Consider the following 17,904-nt stretch of genomic DNA (forward strand, 5'->3'; position numbering starts at 1 on the left):
AGCAGCGAGGGGGGCCCCCGCATTCTCGGACTCTACATCGGGTCTGACCCTCCGAGGTCGGTCAGCTTGCTGTCCTCCCTTCTAGTGACCAGCGCCAGGATCTCGTTGTAGCTTTTTCCCGGTGCCTCTACTATCACTGCGTTGGGGCGAGCTTTGCGGGTCTGCTTCTGCAGGTCCACGGTGCTCCACGAGTCCCCGCCGTTCACTGGCACGGGATCAGGTGGTCTTGTTGGTCCTGCCGAGTTCCCTTTCCCGTGCTCTGCTGCCCGAGACTTTGCTTGGGAAGCTCGTTAGACATTCCGAATTCCCCTCGCCGATGCTGCGGGGGCTGTAGCCAGGGTTTGTGGGGCTCGCGTCCGCCTTGGGACTTCACTACTCGCACCCGGGTCTGTCGGCTGGCTGATCATTCGCCACGGCTCCGTCTGGACTGCCCGGTCCTTCCTCCTTTCGGCAGCCATTTGTTGGGCTTTGCTTACGCCAGGCTTGCCACGAGGCGCGGTATGAGAGCACTTGGCGCCGGGAACGCCGCGAGGGGTGGGGATCGGGCCATCAAGCTGCTCTTCCTGAGTGCAACAGGATCTCCCATTGCCCATTACTGTCTCCTGGCTTGGTGCAGTTCCTACCGAGGCGGCCAAGTCTGCCACCGCCACGACGGGGTGTGTTGGGTAGGGTCTCCAGAATTCTTGCCCTAGCCGTGGGTTTCCCCACGTGTGGTTTTCCACTTTTGTGACTGCCAACTTCCTGCTGCCAGGGGGTTGGGTAGGAAAGACAAAACGGCCAGTGCACTTTCGGGGTCCCTCGTTGGCCAGGAGTTTCCCCGTGACTGAACAGGTGGGAGTTATACCGCTCCTGCACGATCGCCAGAGCCCCGTTCGGAAAGGTGTGCCGCGTAACGGTGGGGTTGGCAGTTGGTCAGCTCCTTGACCTTTACCACCCTCCGGCCTCCCAGTGCAGCCTAGGGCTCGGGTTTCACCCAGTTCCCCTCACCTCTTGCCAAGGATCAAGAGCAGCAGCCCAACGATTAGGCTACCTCCAGCTTATGCAGAGCAGACGTGGGTGTCGCAACATGAAGCTTTCTACAGCGTGAGCAAGGGCTTAAGTAAGAGCTTGACAGCGCCACCTGCCGTTCGAGTAGCCCGACGCCACCAGAGGCGGCGGGGCCAGACCTGGTTGGTTCCAGACACTCCTCAACACTAGACGCAGCTGATCTCGCCAACAGCTGACGTGACTAGTGAAAACTGCGGGGGCAGCCACGTTTACCTCGGGATAGGTAACTTGAAAAACCGAGGCAACAACAAGACGAACGTTGGGGGAACAGCTCTCACCACTCTCTTCGTCAACTCAGATCTTTGGAATCCGAAATTGGGTTCTCCGGATCCTCCGTGGACACCTGGGACCCGACGCTGCAAGTGAGTAACACCGCGAACTTTACGCAGCCTGTCGGCGCCCCGTTGCGCAGGGGACCCTGCCGCCACCCTCGCACCACCCACAATTTGCGGGAGCACCACCGCAGTGTAACCGTTCTCGCGACTTGCACCGGACGACCGTTGTGTGTGTGTGTATATATATATATATATAGTTATTTCTTTCTTTTAAATAAAATAAAAAACACAAAAAAAAAACAAGTGCAGTGTAATGACGGACACCGGTACATATGTATGTGAATATGCCTATGGATTTTATATACATACATATGCTTGGACGTGCGTGAGACGAAGTAGATGGCCGATATTGGCAAGCGCTTAAGCACTTATAAAAAAGAAAATTCACTGCGGTTGGGCATATGTAGGTATGGACTTGGATACATAAATATATATGTATGTATATCTATTTGGCACTTTTTACTTTCGTCGAAATCGGATGGAAAGAAAAAACGCCATTGGAAAAGGAATATGGCGACCACGGTCGAATGGACTTTGGAAGGCGAGTCGTACTTATCTTTAAAAAATTCGCAATAGGGCACTGGTGGGATCATTATAGATTCGGCTTAAAGGACCATGAACGGGAGTGAGCGGATGGTGTCCAAAAATTAGTAGACGTCGTCAGACCAATATTTCGTCGGCGGCCGCTGGTAGGGATGATTGAATGTTGTTGTTGTTGGTGTCACTTGATGTTCTCCCAAAGAAAAAAAAGTAGTTGGGCTTCGGTTTTCACTTGGTGGTGGTTTTTATTAAGCACTTCGTTTTGGACTAAAACTAAAACCTCGCTCAAGGGCTGCTGGGACTGTGGAGTCGCCTGCGGCTAGGAGACGAAAGGTTAGCGAGCGACGACCGGGAGCAGCGAGAGCAAAAGCTCGTGCTCCCACACTGATGCTCGAAATTAAGCGCCCTCGTGGCGCGAACAAATACTATTTGAAAAATCTATAAAAGTATGTCAAAGGTCAAGGGCGGGTGGATTCAATTGCAAGAACACGACTCATAAATAGAGGAAACTTTTATTTCAAAGCTACAAACCTTTAAGGACTGTAATATAAAATTACCATCCCCAGCTACATTGCCAAAGAAAGAAATTGAAGCAAGTGCTGACCCAATTTTAACTATTTTCTGAATTCTGAAGTTATACAAAATCTTTCGATTAGTATTATTTCGATTTCCCCAACCAACCCGATTGACCAAAACCTTATTGAAGTGAAATTAAAATGTCTTCGCAAGACTTTATTACTTAAGTCTGTCGCATTCTGATAGGAAATACCTAGGGAGTAGGTTAGTTTTTTGGGTCGGGATTCGAAGACGTAGAAGGCGCGTCGTCAATATTTAAAAATGTATTACCAACCCGACCAGCTCCCTAACATGTATTCTGATAACCTTTCGTTTGCATCTCAGGTTATTGTGCTCACAGAAACCAGGTTAAAGCCGGAGATTCTGAGCTCCGAAGTTTTTCCATCTGTGTTCACAATATATCGGCTATGTCGCCCTATCAGGCGCGGGAGTGGACTCACGCCAGAATTATTAACCTTCTAAGAATGCAACGATGTTGAATTCCTTTTTTTGAAGCTATCTGTCAATGGTAGCTCCATTTTTTTACCTGTTCCTACATAACTCCATTGTCTGAACTTCCAATTTATTGGAACCAGCTTTCCGCCATTCAGGTGGATTCCAGTAAACTTTTGGATAGAGACCAGTTGGTAGTGCTAGGTGATTTTAATATCCATGGTGCTAACTGGTGCTCAAATAATTCCACCAATACTCTCCTAACTTCTACACAACATGACTTTATCGCTGGCTTGTTTGACATTTCGCTGTCTCAAGTAAATTCCTTACAGCGCTTGTTTGATCTTTGTTTCGTCTCTGATCCTGCGAGAGTCAGTTTACCCAGGGCGGCGCCTCTGACGCAGCCCGAAGATCCGTATCTTGCAACTATCGATGTGACTCTTGATATTGGGTCTGACGTACAGAATATATCCGACCGTCCATACAAAAAGTTCTTTGTTTTCGCAAGACGGAACGGCTGAACAATTTTATATACGAGTTCAATTGGTCCGAACTAAACATGTGCACTGACATGGCAGTTGCCGTGGATATTTTTTATAGTGCCATTAACTAATTTTTTTACTGAATGTGTTCCGTTATACTATCCGCCAAACTCGAATAAACCGCCGTGGTTTACTAAAGAGTAGTTCCAAATTGAGTTGAGAAATACGGTGTTACCCCTATAACTTGATGAACCGAGCTTCTTAATGCTGCCTCTATTTCCGGAAGATACAAATCCCACTCTCGGTGGTCACCCTCAAGGTATGCTCGTATTGCGTTAGGCACCGACTGGTTGACCCTCTCCGCCACATTTGATTGTGGGGAGTAGACTGCCGTCCTTACGTGCCTGATCCAGTACTGAGCGTCTTTTTCAGGGATTCAATCGCTTGCTCAGCCTCCGCCGTCAAGTTGAATTTCTTCCCTTTTTTAAGCGGGTCCGTCAGCGGCGCCGCGAGGTCAGCGAAAACTTTGATGGATCTCCTGTACCATTCCGCTTTTCCTAGAAAGCTTCTTACCTCCCGCATACTCTTTGGAATGTCCAGATTCTGGATTGCATCCACCTTCTTTTGGTCTGTCTTCAAGACGCCACCTCCTATGATGAAGCCCAAATATCTGAGTTCCTTGAAGCAGAAATGCGACTTCTTCAACCCTATGGTCAAGGCAGCTTCCCTCAAGAGTTCTGCCACTTCTCGGAGCGTCTCCAGGTGTTCTTCGAATGTCGGAGACACAACCAACAGATCATCTAAATACATGAAAACGTTCTCCCTCAACCTCTGTGGAATCACTTTATCCATGAGTCGACAAAGGCGTTGCGCTGCATTTGTTAGGCCGAATGGCAGGTCACGAAATGGTACAAGGGACGTCCCGGCACCGTAAACGCCGTATACCTCCGGCTCTTCTCTTCCAGTTCAATCTGCCAGAAAGCATGTTTCAGATCCTCGCTCGATATGTACCTGGTCGTATTAATAAGGCTTAGTATCCCTTCGATGCTTTGTTGTGGATAGGCATCCTTTATTGAATTCTTGTTGAGCTTTCTGGCATCTAAACATAGGCGATTTTTCCCGGGCTTCCTTACGAGTGTTATCGTATTACTCCAGGCGCTGTCACTTTCCTCTATCACGCCTAATCGGAGCATCTCGTCGACTTCCGCGTAGATCAGGGACTGTACTGCTGGTGATACGGGATAATGCCGATCCTTTACTGGGACTGCTCCTTCTGCCAGCTCGATAGCGTGCTTCCATCATCTTGCCCGTCCTTCCAAGACCGTTCGCTTCAAACGTCAAGAAGGACTCACGGATTCTTTGTAATTTTTCTTTCCTCTCCTTGGTCAGATCATGTGGCTCGGGTTCCTCTTTCTTCGCTCCTTCTTGGATTATCTCCTCCTGAATTGACTCTAGATTTAAGATTTCCGGCGCTATCTTGAAACTTTTCCAAAAATCCACTCCTAGGTACAACTCTTGTTCCAGCGATGGACATAAAAACAAATTCATCAGTTCCGTGTCCTTCCTATATGTCATCGGTATCGTGACCTTTCCTAGGATCAGTTGAGTTGCCCCATTCGCCGTCTTAACTTAATATTGGTTCCAGATGATATTCAGAGTTTCTCTTTGCAACCTTTTCCCAGCAAGCTTACGGATGCTCCTGCGTCCAACAGACCTCTTATGGTCCATCCATCCAAATCTCGATCGCTACATATGGCCTTGGGTTCGTTTCCCCATCCTGTCTTCCCATTGCATTAATTGTTTTGCACTTGGAATCGCTCTTGCTTCCTTCTTCGGAACCGGTCTCTCGCTTTCTTAACCCTTTTCAAGACAAGCGTCATCCCTGCCAGTTGATTCTCCCCGAATATCCGTGCGCGTGCTTCCTTGTATCGGCGCACCCTCTCGCTTAGGGTCAGATGTAGTCGGCCTGGTCCCTGCACGCTCGGTTGAGTGCCCTCACGGTATTCTCCTCCTAACTGACTCGAGGCCTCCTCTCGGGCTCCTTCGTGGAACGCGGTTCGCCCGTCGCAGCTGCGTTCCTCTGGCCGTTTCCCGTCCTGCAATTTGGACATTTGGGTGTCACCGTGTTCGGCAACCCGCATCTGTAGCAAAACAGTTTTCGCTGCGCTGCTTCGCAATCCTGGTAAACATGACCACTCTGCTGGCAGTTCCAGCAAATTAGAAGCTTTCTCGGCGCTGCTCCTGCTATTGCATCCACCACCTCTTCGGAGTCCGACAGGGATCCTTGGTCTATCGTCGAGCCGCGAAGTTCTTCTACTCTGCCGCTCCTTTGTTCCTGTCTGGGCCTGTAGGTCGCGGGCAATCGCATTCGCTGTCTTCCGTGCTCCGGATACAGAGTCCTCTCCGCTTCCTTACACTCATCGTGTAGATGCTCTGAAGTATAGACGCGGATTGGATACACCCATTGCCTGACTGGCTCAGCCAAGTTTCTTTTCGCCGCTTTGATGATCCAATCCGGCTCCACTCCGCACACAAGGGAGGCAACTAGCTTCCTGAGCGCCGTGAAGTACTCCTCCAGCGTCTCTCCGAGTCTCTGCTTTCTCTCGGCTATGTCCTGGATTCTGTCGTAGTCGCTCCTTTTGTCGCAGAATCGCCGCTCGAGTACCTGCTTGAGCTCTTCCCAGGATCGAGGCTGCTTGGTGCGGATTAGGAGCCAATACCACTCTGATGGCTCTTCTACGAGCAAGCGATGAAAATCCCTCAATAGCTCCGGCCACGGCATTCCATAATGGTGCTGGAGGTGCTCCACTCTAAATAAGAAATCTTCCGCATTTATTCTCCTTGCTTTTCCCGTTAATTGGAACCCCCATTTATCCAACGGCACATTATGACGATTGCGGGTTGTGATTCGTCCGTCTGGAATGCTTTGAGCGTTGTTCCGGCCCTGGACATATCCACCTGCTCCAACTTGGTCAACACTACGGGATCTTGCTCGGTTTTCTGGTCCTGCAAGGTTAAATGCACCCTGGGTATTCCCTACTCCTTAGGTCCTTCCATCGCCGGGTCTTCCCTGAAGCCGTTGACTTGACTGGAATGTAGAATTCTGGCCAAAAGCTTGCCAGGAGTTCCTGTGCTGCTCGCCCTGTAGCTTGTAACAAATTAACCGCTCTATCCCCTTGTAGTTCCTTTTCACCTGTTACGGAACTGCTTTCTTGGGCAACGCCGGGCTAGCTCAGGAGGCCCGAGTCCGCACAATAAAATATCGGACAATTCGGACTCTCATCACTGACAAAACTACCATCCCTAAACACAAAACAAAAGTAAACAAACGACAAATATACACTGACGACACTGCCGAAACAAATTGGTGGCATTGGTGTCATTGCCACAACGTACCCACCCATCCAGTGATGCCTCCTGAGTGTCTCGGGGCATCACCCACCTCCGGCGGACCGGAGCCTATTACAGGCGGTCAGGCGACCGACCCATCTCCCCCAGGTATTGACTCTACTCTATTTTGATTTTCATTATTTATTTTATACTAGCTGTACCCTGCCACGTTTCTCTGTGGCATATTATGGTTAAGAGGGCACTTCTGAATACATCAAGGTTCTGGCAAAATCATCTTTCTGGCATAAGGTGAAGAAGGCAGTCAGAGTTGTCGCTGGCGGATTCAGGACTCTTTCTTGCACATTTCTTTCAGTGAAATAGACACGTTGACCATTCTCCAAATGGACTGCCAAGTGAACTAAATCTGGATAGCGTTCATGAATGGGGAACGAAAAAATTCTCCATGCAGCCTCGTTGCTGCTTATGTATCTTCCAGCTTGGTATTGAGATATTTCATCGACAACTCGTTCTGCATTGTTGTCACCATTTTCTGCCTGAACACCAAAAACTGCCATATCACTGCCTTTATTCACGTACTTGCAGATATATTTAATCGATTTCACGGAATTGCAATATTCTACGTTGATGTGCGCTTTGTATGATTTTGACAATAGTGGTGAGTATGGAACCACCCAACGATTGTCTACCTCAATATCACCAATTCTCATGTTTAAATTTGCCGAAGTCCCTCCATCTTCAGTTGACCGTCTCCCATACAGAGGATATCCATCGTCCCCTGTTACGGTGTTGGCTGTAAATGCTCGACGATATCGCTTGGAATACTTCCCGTCTACCATGCATGGTGAACATGGGTTGAGGGTACCAATTGGGCCATGGATCATGTTCTTGATGACAACTTCATGTAAATCCGTATCAACCTCGGCCCGTGGAATCTCAGCGCATATAACATCGTCGATTTCATCTGGAGTAATTTTGATAAAAATCATACAGCCAAATCAGTATGTGCGCATGCGGCAATCCTCTCTTCTGCCATTCTACTGAATACATCCAGCACCGCACATATCCAAAAACTCCATGTTTCACAATGAAATCCATCAGTGACTTGAGCTTTTGTCTGAAAACACGGGCTGTGATGTCATGCCTATCCCTATACGATTGTCCAGGAAATAACAGCTGTACTATCTCGTCCCAAGCTGGATTGCATGTGAAGGTGATAAATAAGTCTGGACGGCCGTGGCAACGAACATATGCCATGGCATCTTGAGCATATTCCTGCATGTGGCGTGGACTACCTATGTATGAGGATGGCAAAATCGTGAGCTTTCCAACGTTGGTTGTATTACGGTCATTCATCACAGCATCCCGCAAATGTATATATTCATCGGACCGAAGTTTCGTCTGATTCAATCGGAGGAACAGCAAACATTCTGTTTCAATTTTTGCATACATATCGACAATGTACTGATGAAACAACTGACGACATTTCAATATATGATTGCAATCGGTCCTCCGAACCATTAACCTGTATGAGTAAAAGTTCATCGCGCTGCACTTTTTATTCGTTTCTACACTATTGACTGGATCTACCATCTTCACATTGAAATGGTATCCATCGGCACCATCTCAGAAGATTAGTGGATACTGCAAAGCATCGTAACAACGGTGAGTTTCTGCGACGTTTACCAATCGATCGTTTCGTCGATGGAGAACAATATCTCGAGGTTGAAACTGATCCCCGACTATGACAATTGCCACTTCGTCTATAGTTGGAGCATTATATCTCCTGATATGTTCTCCAGCAGGCGTTTTGTCTGCATGAATGACAATTTTATGGGTATCCGAAGGCATCATATCAATTGCTGTTTTGAATAAACGCACCAAATTGTTCCGTTCGTGAAAAAGCTTCTGTAGCTGCGAAATAATGTGCCTCTTCAGCGTATTTAAGTATTGATTCCATAACGTGCATTTACTTAATTTCCATCATCACCAAGAAGAAGAAATTTGTGTTCGCTGTCTGGGAACGGAAGCAGGGAACCGGCTTTATGATAGATTTGTCCTTTGATTTTAAAAGTTGGCATGAATTGTGCAGTTATAATTTCCGCACCAAATGACGTCATTTGAAAGCAAGAGTTGTATTTCCTAATGTTCGACAGGAAATGCTTCGATTCTGCAGTAGATCCAGCGAATAGAGAGTGCAGAGGCTCTGGTGGTGCTTCAAGTTGAGGCAATTCCACTTTCCCGGAAGCGCAACACAATCCTTTTGGTTCGTTTTTGAATTTGAGAGCCTGACGGTATATGCAGACCTGATGCATTCGTCCAATAACGACATTCGATTCGAGCTGTAATCAATAGTTGGATTATATCTGAATGCAAGACGATTGTATTGCAGGTTTTGATCTTCTGCAAGCTGTAAACGCGCTTCAGCTACCCTTGCCCCGTCGCGTTCATTATTTTGAGAGTAAATCAAATCGATTGCTGCAGAACGCGACTGCCTAACTCTCAATCGTTTTCTCTCAAGCCTATCTGCTCGTCTTTCTGCTGATTCCTCGTTACTTACTTACTTACTGAACCTGAACAAAAAAAGAAAATTTTTTTCTCCAATTCCATATTTCAATTTTTTTTGAATGTTTGACATTAAATGCTTTGATTCAGCTGGCAGCCTGTAGAGGGCGCAGAAGTAGGGGCACGGGGAAACGCGAAAAAAGCGATATATTTGCAAATGCAGATAAGCTATCAACATTAAAAGTAGACAATAACCGAGCTGGAACCTCAACGCATGTTGTCTAAAAATTTGGGCTTAAACGGTTCAGAACTTTTCAACTTTCTTCTTTCAATATGTTTTGAATGTTTGACAGGAAATGCTTTGATTCAGCTGGCTGCCTGTAGAGGGCGCAGCAGTAGGGGCACGGGGAAACGCTAAAAAAATTTATATATTTGCAACCGCAGATAAACTATCAACATAAAAAGTAGTCAATAACCGAGCTGGAACCTCAACGCATGTTGCGTAAAAATTTGGGCTTAAACGGTTCAGAACTTTTCAAGTCTATGAAGGATGTAGACACGAACAGAGCATTTTTATATATATAGATAAACATTTCGAGTAATATTAATATTTCCCTTTCTAGGTGATATACTCCACTCCCGGCGAGAGCGTGGCCCTAGCCAGGGATGCGCTTGCGCCAAGGCTGCGCTGTTGGGGGACTTAAGAACTAGCGGAGGAGAAGCGCCTTAAACATTTGTCCTCAAACGGCCACAAAACAATTATTCCCTCTTTGGGGTCCCTAATCCCTGCTGGAGCTCCAATAGAAATGTAGGGACAGGGGTTCACGACAAAAAAAAACAAAAGGTCAAGGAAAAACAAGTACCGGCCTTCTTCCCCGTTCCCCCTTTGGTCACAGCTCCTGTGTTGCACCAATCCCGGACCCGGGATACGGCCAAGCGGAGAACAAAGACAACCTTACAATACAAAAGACACAAAATACGAAATAACCTATCCTAACCTAATTTAAATTTAAATTTGAATTTACTCCTTTTAATTTTGGTAGGGCCCTCCACCCGGAACGGACTCACCGGATTAGCCCTTGGCGGCACGGGCGGTGCTAAGGCGGGGCACTGGCGGCGGCGCTGCGGCTCTCAGCTCGGATGGCGCTGAAGTGGTGGCACGGGCGGTGCTAAGGCGGGGCACTGGCGGCGGCACTGGGCAGCGCGGAGGCGGTGTCCACGGACCGCTGAACTGGCGACACTGGCAGGGCTAAGGCGGCGGCGCTTCGGCTCTGGGCTCTCAGCTCGGGCGGCGGCACAGGGCGACGCGGAGGCGGTGTCCACGGAATGATACGCGCGCACTCTCAGGCAGTCAACGGGTCAAGATTTTTTCTTCTTTTCCAAAAATAACCTCGCGCACGTTTTCTTCCCAATTTTTGACTCCTCGTTTTTTCCTCCTGCACCTCCCTTTATTGCCTCCGTTCCCAAAGCTCCACGCCGTTACTTTTTTTAATTCCCCTTGCCCTTCCGAGAGAAAGGATAAGAAACCTTTCTCTTAAGCCGCTTTCAAAGTTCCCGGTTCGCTCAGCTTCCTCCTCCCCCCCTGGGACCACCGATTCTGCCTCTCACTATCGATACATCGATAGCCTCTTCCCCTCCGAACTCCGAAATGCAACACACCCTCTCTTTCCTTTTCTGGTTGGAACCCGTTGTTTCAGTTTCGAACCATTCCAGGTCAAGAACCTTTTTCCTCATATGGTGGCATCCCTGAGCTAATCGTATAACACACCTTATGTGGGTCTATCAATGCTACCGATATTTAAATTTAAATAAATTTAATTTAATTTAAATTTTAAATTTATTTAAACAAATAAATATAAGGTAAACAAGGGATTAATGGGTAATAAATATGCAATAAATATAAAATAATAAATAAATAATTAAAAAATACTAAAACAGATGAAAAATGTAGCTATTATATATAAATAAATATATAGTTAAAATAAACGCAAATTTTCCGCAAACAAATTAAAAAAAAAAAAACACATTTAAATTGAACCTAAAACTAAAAAAAATTTGGCTGAAGCAGCAAAGCTCCCGGTGTTGCCACTCCACTATGTGGAATTTGACCCGTTTTCGTGGCCAAAACTCATTTTTCGCAAGTATCCCAATTTGCGTATTTTCAATGATACCATGTTATGAATTGATCAAACTGCTATGTTACATACCCAAAATGTTAACTTAACAGTTCAATGTTAAAATAACAGCTGTTGCAAGCGAACACCATGGGCTGTCTTATAAGTTGACTTTGCGGTGCAGTTTCAAATTGTCATATCTCTGACATAAAATCATTAAATAACCTAATTCAAACTGAATAATAATTCTTCAGGTTATTACTATGTGTTGATACTAATATGTTGCGTGTTGCGTTCGTATTTTTCTAAAAATTTGTACATTTAGCAAGTGGTGTCCATTTGTCACTTTTGGAAATAAAGTTGAACTTTCCAAAGGGTTTTAAAAAAAGGTTCAATTTGTATCAGCGAGTGTCCATATACATGTTGTAGGTTTGTCAATTCTGAATTCAAAATACATAGGCTTATTGTGCGTTTTTTTCGGTCTTTTGCATAATTTGAATTATTATGGAGCAACATCTTGGTCAGAAATGCAGAACTGCTAGTAGTTTGGCGTAAGCAAGGGAGGTTCAATTTCTCCGGAAATATATTCTGCGGAGTTTGATTGTTCCACAATATAAGGTTTTCTTAACCGTTAAAACTGATATCGACGTTAGGGAAGACGACAATACATATTTTTTTATAATAATAATGAAATTGATGACAATGATGAAGTTAATAATTAATATGTAGAATAATAAAACCAAAAATAATGATATTCTTAAATAACTTCTACATTTATTATCCGATCTGAACCAAATTTACAGGACACATTTACCATAAGAAATTCAGCCTGTGTTCCAAAATTGGTCTCTAACTTGAAAATTGCTTTAAATATTAGATTTTTTTCGATTTCTGTGTGTGGAGGGGGGCGTTGACACGCCCACTTTTCTAGAATCGCTTCCTATAGTCATAACCATAATTATATAAGAAACCTGCAGTGAAAAATGTTAATAATTTCAAAAATTTTAATTTTGGCCACGAAAACGGGTCAAATTCCACATAGTGCACTCGGAAGGCGTGTCGGCCTTCCTCGACGATTCTCTTTCTTTGAATATTTTACTTAATGGCGGCTCTCATGTACATATATTTATTTAATGGCGGTGTTTACGCACATATGCCTGCCGAAGCTCTACCGCGATTCGGGGTTATGTTTAAATTTCCAGGTTTTACTTTGTGGCCACCAAATCAAACCAACAAAAAAATTCGTCCTGGCCAATTTTGTGACCAGGTCAGAATTATCTCTGCGAGGACTGTGTCTGGCCGATCCTGGAAATGAGAGCCATGATATTAGGGTTTCACCTCCGGACCACGACCACTCATCTTTTGAGTTCTCTCGAATTGGCTTCCCGTCCTTGCTGATCCTCCGCTTTTCAAACATTTGGAATTTACCACTCAACGTTCTTTACTGTTGAGTGCACGCGCACAGAATTCTTTCCTTATCTTTAAAAAACTTTACTTCTAATTTCAAACTTTGTTAACCGCCCGCTCGCGTAGCTTGGAACCAATTAACCGCTCTATCCCCTTGTGGTTCCTTTTTACCCTCTCTTTTCTTTTCTGGTTGGAACCCGTTGTTTCAGTTTGGAACCATTCCAGGTCAAGAACCTTTTCTCCCATAAGGTGGTGCATGCTACCGATCTGCTTTTGAGGCAGGGTGGCATCCCTGAGCTAATCGTATAACACTTCTATGTGGATCCATCAATTGTATCCTATCGATATTTATTGGATGAAACAACAGAAAGTGGCCATAACATGTTTAACAGATGCCATAAGACAGTATATAGACACTAGGGCTATAGGCATATCAGGCAATTTAACAAAAAAGGATTTCAATACTATTTGAACAATCTATGACCTTAGGTCAATGGCGGGTGGTTCGAATACAAGAGTTCGACTCATAAATGGCGCAAACTTTCATCTTAAAGCTACAAACCTTTAAGGACTGTAATATAAAAATAACCATCCCTAGCTTCAATTCCAAAGAAAGAACTTAAAGGAAGTGCTGAATCTTATTTTCACTATTTTAAAAGAACACTCGCTGGATTCTGAAGTTATACAAAATCTTTTGAGTAGTATTATTTAAATTTCCTCACCCAACCCGGTAGACGAAAGCATTATTGAAGCGAAATTAAAATGTGTTCGCAAGGCTTGTCGGGTTGGTAATACATCTTTAAATATTAACGTACAAATGGTTAATTTGAGTTCCAAACTAAAGCACTTACAAAAGCAATGTGAATTATTATTTGCAATGCTATAATTGAAGGAGTCGAAAAGTGTTATTTAAAATTTTCCCAAAAGAAAAGCATAGAGCATGTTTTTACTCAAATAAAAATGATAACTTTTTGTTGCATTTCGGGTGGGAACGGGCTGAAGGACTATCAATATATCGATAGGGATAGGTGGAATTGGTAGGACCAGGAGGGGGGCGAGGAAAATGTGCGAACCGGGAAGTTCGAATGCGGCCTAAGAGAAATGGTTCTTGCCCTTTCTCTCGGCAAGGGCAATGAAAAGTAACGGCTGGAGTCTGAAACGGAGGAAAGGAAACTGGCTATAAAGGGAGGTGCGAGCGGAAAAAAAACGAGGAGAAAGATCTGGATGGATAACGTGTGTAATTTTCGAGCGGTTAAAGTCTAAAAGAAAAAAACGTGATCCCGGAATCGAGGTGGACGACGTGACCGATCGCCACCCAGTGCCGTTGCCTGAGGCGTCGCCTCAGAGCCACCCAGTGCCGTTTTCCTGGAGCCGTCGCCAGAGCTGCTGGCCACCGGATCGTCGAATCCACCATAGCTGCTGGCCACCGCGTCGCCGAATCCGCCAAAGCTGCTGGCCACCGCGTCGCCGAATCCGCCAGAGCTGCTGGCCACCGCGTATCCGAATCCACTAAAGCTGCTGGCCACCGCGTCGCCGAATCCGCCAAAGCTGCTGGTCACCGCGTCGCTGAATCCGCCGCGGTCAGAACGACCACCGGCCAGAGCTGCCGCCACCCAAGTCCACCGGCCAGAGCAAACGTCGGAGCCGTCGCCGCCGCCGCAGCCGAAAGACGACCCCCAGATCCGCCGAGCCGCCGCCGCAGCACAGGTACGCCACCCAGAACAGCCGGCCGAGCCACTGCAGGAAATTCCCTTCAGCTGCTACCATCCGGTGAGTCCGTTCCGGATGGGACGATATAAGGGGCGGATTGCCTATTAGTTTCTGCCCAGGCAGCTGCCGCCGACCTGCCGGCAGCCCTTACTACCCGGCACCAAACCAGAGCGAGCTGGAATAAAAAAAATATATTTAGTTTGTTATTGTTAGGTGTACGGTATTAGTGTGCTTGTCTCGCCCTCCGGATTGATCGTATCCTGGGTCCGGGATTGGTGCAACCCATGCGCTGCGACCAATAGGGGAACGGGAAAGAAGCCAATTAGTAAACTCTCGTTCTTGAACCCGACCCTTGTCTATTTCTCTTGGAGCTCCAGCAGGGATACTAGGTGAAAGAGAGGGAATAATTTTTGTTACCCAATCGTGGCCAATTTGCGGCCGAATAGCTTCTCCTCCGCAAAAAGTTGTCGGTCCCCGATAAAAGGCAGCTATGGCGGAAGCGCATCCACGTTCTCGCCGTGGACGAGTTGGCGCCTAAAACTATATTTGTAACTTTGTTAAATTTAAGATGCAAAACAATAATAATCAATAGTAAGTAAAAGATTGAAATGAAAATGGAGTAAGTTTTACCTGGGGGGGAGATGGGCCAGTCGCCAGACCGCCTGGTGTAAGCTCCGGCCCGCCGGAGATGGGTGATGTCCCGAAATGTGGAGGAGGCATCACTGGATGGGTGGGCGCGTCGTGGCGGAACAAACCAAGCCACAAATTCGGCCCAGCAGCTTTATTTCTGTTGTTTGTTTACCTTTTTGTAATGTTTAGTGATGACACTTGTAGTTTAGTCCGAGACGTCCGATTAATTCGGTATTTTTAATTGTGCGGACTGCGGCCATTGGGTCGGACCCAGCCCTGGGCACCCTGAGCTAGCCCGGCGTTGCCCAAGGAAAGGCAGTTCCGTTACATTTTTCAGTTTTCAACAGATTTTCATCAAATTGAAGTTTCAGCCAATTTATATTACTTTACATTTTTCCGCAATTTTTCTTTAAGAATTATTTTTTATGTTATTGAATGTTTTCGGATTTTCCGCTCCAAGAGATCCGACATATGCTCAATTGGGTTAAGATCTGGACTCTGTGGAGGTAATCGCGAATGATTTTTTACTTTTAATAGCAAATAAAGCTTTGTATTGTTTAGCGTGCGCTTCGGATCATAGTCATGTTGAAACTAATATTCATGTCCCAACCCCAATTTTACAGCAATTTCTTTCAAATTTGTAACGGAACTGCATCCTTTCTCGGGCAACGCCAGGCTAGCTCAGAAGTTCCAGGGCTGGGTCCGACCCAAAGCCCGGACTCCGCACAAATATATATATAGTGACATATTCGCAAATTCTGTTACGTTCCAAGAAATATGAATCTGCAGCGTAGGCGATCCCACGCTGAACCAATGTAAACAATCCACATCCGGAGCAAGCAATGCTTCTTCTCAATAACATAAATAATTCTTCAATCAATATCCCAAGCGGGCGATCTCGCTCCCCAACTCTTGTAAACAAAGGGCAGTAGAAGTAAGATTTTTGTCACAATAATTTAGTCTTAAGCTGAGATCATTTGAATAAAGACGTGAAGCGGAATATTCGTTTTATTAATTCAACTTAGCGTTGTCCTTAGTCAACTGACGGGACATTAGTTCGACTCACAAAACAGAAACACTTCACTGGCGGAGTCGGTAGGATACAAAAAGTATCCGAAAAAAAGAACCTCGAGTGAAAAATAAATTAAATTTTATAATTCAGTTCTCGAACAATAATTACGCAAAAACACTTCAACTTGGATTATAATTCCAATTCGGTTGTCCAACAAACAGTGGAAGAACAAAACAAAACAAAACACAATAAGTCCAACGGCACCTAAAAGTTAATAACAACAAATAAATTTTAAGAAAATTAATTTAAACAAACACTTCAACTTTAAAAAGTGAAATCAAAATAAACTAAAATAAATTTTTATTTTACTATAACAACAAATTTACTGTAACAATGGCACAACCAGTTATCGCCGCACCCCAAATCGTTGCACTAAGCGACAACAACCTTACTGAAGCTCGTCGGCAACTAAAAGACATCATGCCATTTAAGGGTGATCCAGAAACTCTCTACACTTTCGTCAGCAGAGTGGACTATGTAATTTCACTCTACCAAACTAATGATGTGCGACAACAGAGGATTCTTCTTGGAGCCATCGAAAGAAACTTGGACGGACACGTAACACGATCATTGGGCCTTCCGAACATTGAAGATTGTCCTACCTTTAGATCGAGACTAGTTGCAGAATTTAAACCCCAAACACCGAACTACAAACTACTGGAGAACTTCAGGGAGACACCTTATAAGGAAAATCTGAGAGCATTCTGCGAAGAAGCAGAAAGACGACGTCAAGTACTAATTTCGAAATTGCATCTAGAAGGAATCTTCTGTACGGTGATGTTATTTCTCTTATTCACCACAGGCCACACTCAACAAATTCAAATAACCAACACAGATTCCGACCTTGGCTATTTACTCTTCTCAAGCGTTCAAATTCAAATACCGGTAGTATATGAACATCACTGTTTAAGAATTAATCTAACAGAAATCAATATTATCACTGAATCTTTTGGTAACAAAATCAAAGACTCGCCCAGAATGAAATATTTATACAATAAACTACTAAAAGAATTAAATGGTATAACTATTCATCAGCAAAATAGGCAGAAACGTGGACTATTTGACATAATAGGTTCATCTTTTAAATTTCTTTTTGGCACACTTGATGAAAATGATAGGGTAAACATTAACAAAAAAATTGACATAATTGCAGAAAATTCAATTCAACTTCATAAATTAAATGATGTTGTAAAGTTTGTGAATGAAGGACTGGAGAAACTTACTAACTACCAAAATAACCGCAATAGTATTGACACACTTGTTTATGAACTCATGCAATTTATTGAGTACATTGAAGACATCGAAATGGGCATGCAACTTTCACGTCTTGGACTTTTTAACCCAAAGTTACTCAATTACGACAAACTAGAACGCATTAACAGCCAAAATATACTTTTAATCAAAACATCTACGTGGATTGACTACAAAAATAACGAATTGTTACTTATTTCACATATCCCTATTAACCACAAAACCATTAACACCATTAAAATAATTCCTTATCCCGACCATAATGGATATCAGTTAGACTATTCAGATCAACAATCATATTTTGAAGATAAGAATAAAATTTATAATCAAGACAATAAAGAAGTTAATAATGAATGCATTAAAAATATAATTAAGCGTAAAAATCCAATTAGTAATTTTATACCAACTCCTTCAAAGGAAATGATTCAATCTGCAGCGTAGGCGATCCCACGCTG

The 17,904-nt window shown here is 44.7% G+C and overlaps 2 long non-coding RNA genes across 3 annotated transcripts; one reads left to right on the forward strand and one right to left on the reverse strand.

Annotated features, from left to right (window-relative positions):
• Positions 1-6,726: 6,726 nt before the first annotated feature.
• On the forward strand, positions 6,727-10,325 carry LOC147643077 (uncharacterized). Of its 2 annotated transcripts, XR_015272530.1 has the most exons (3): positions 6,727-6,910; positions 9,889-10,109; positions 10,309-10,325. It is a non-coding gene; the product is annotated as an uncharacterized LOC147643077 (long non-coding RNA). The 2 variants fall into 2 exon arrangements; XR_015272529.1 differs by lacking the exon at positions 10,309-10,325 and having other exon boundaries at positions 9,889-10,285.
• Positions 10,326-14,005: 3,680 nt separating this feature from the next.
• Positions 14,006-15,321, reverse strand: LOC110179861 (uncharacterized). Its single transcript, XR_015272539.1, has 3 exons — positions 15,127-15,321; positions 14,914-15,048; positions 14,006-14,671 (listed from the first exon to the last, which is right to left on the reverse strand). It is a non-coding gene; the product is annotated as an uncharacterized LOC110179861 (long non-coding RNA).
• Between the last annotated feature and the right edge of the window lie 2,583 nt (positions 15,322-17,904).

This window comes from Drosophila serrata, unplaced genomic scaffold (genome assembly GCF_035046125.1).
Source record: "Drosophila serrata isolate PLE 108 unplaced genomic scaffold, ASM3504612v1 contig_293, whole genome shotgun sequence".
Classification (NCBI taxonomy): Eukaryota; Metazoa; Arthropoda; class Insecta; order Diptera; family Drosophilidae; genus Drosophila; species Drosophila serrata.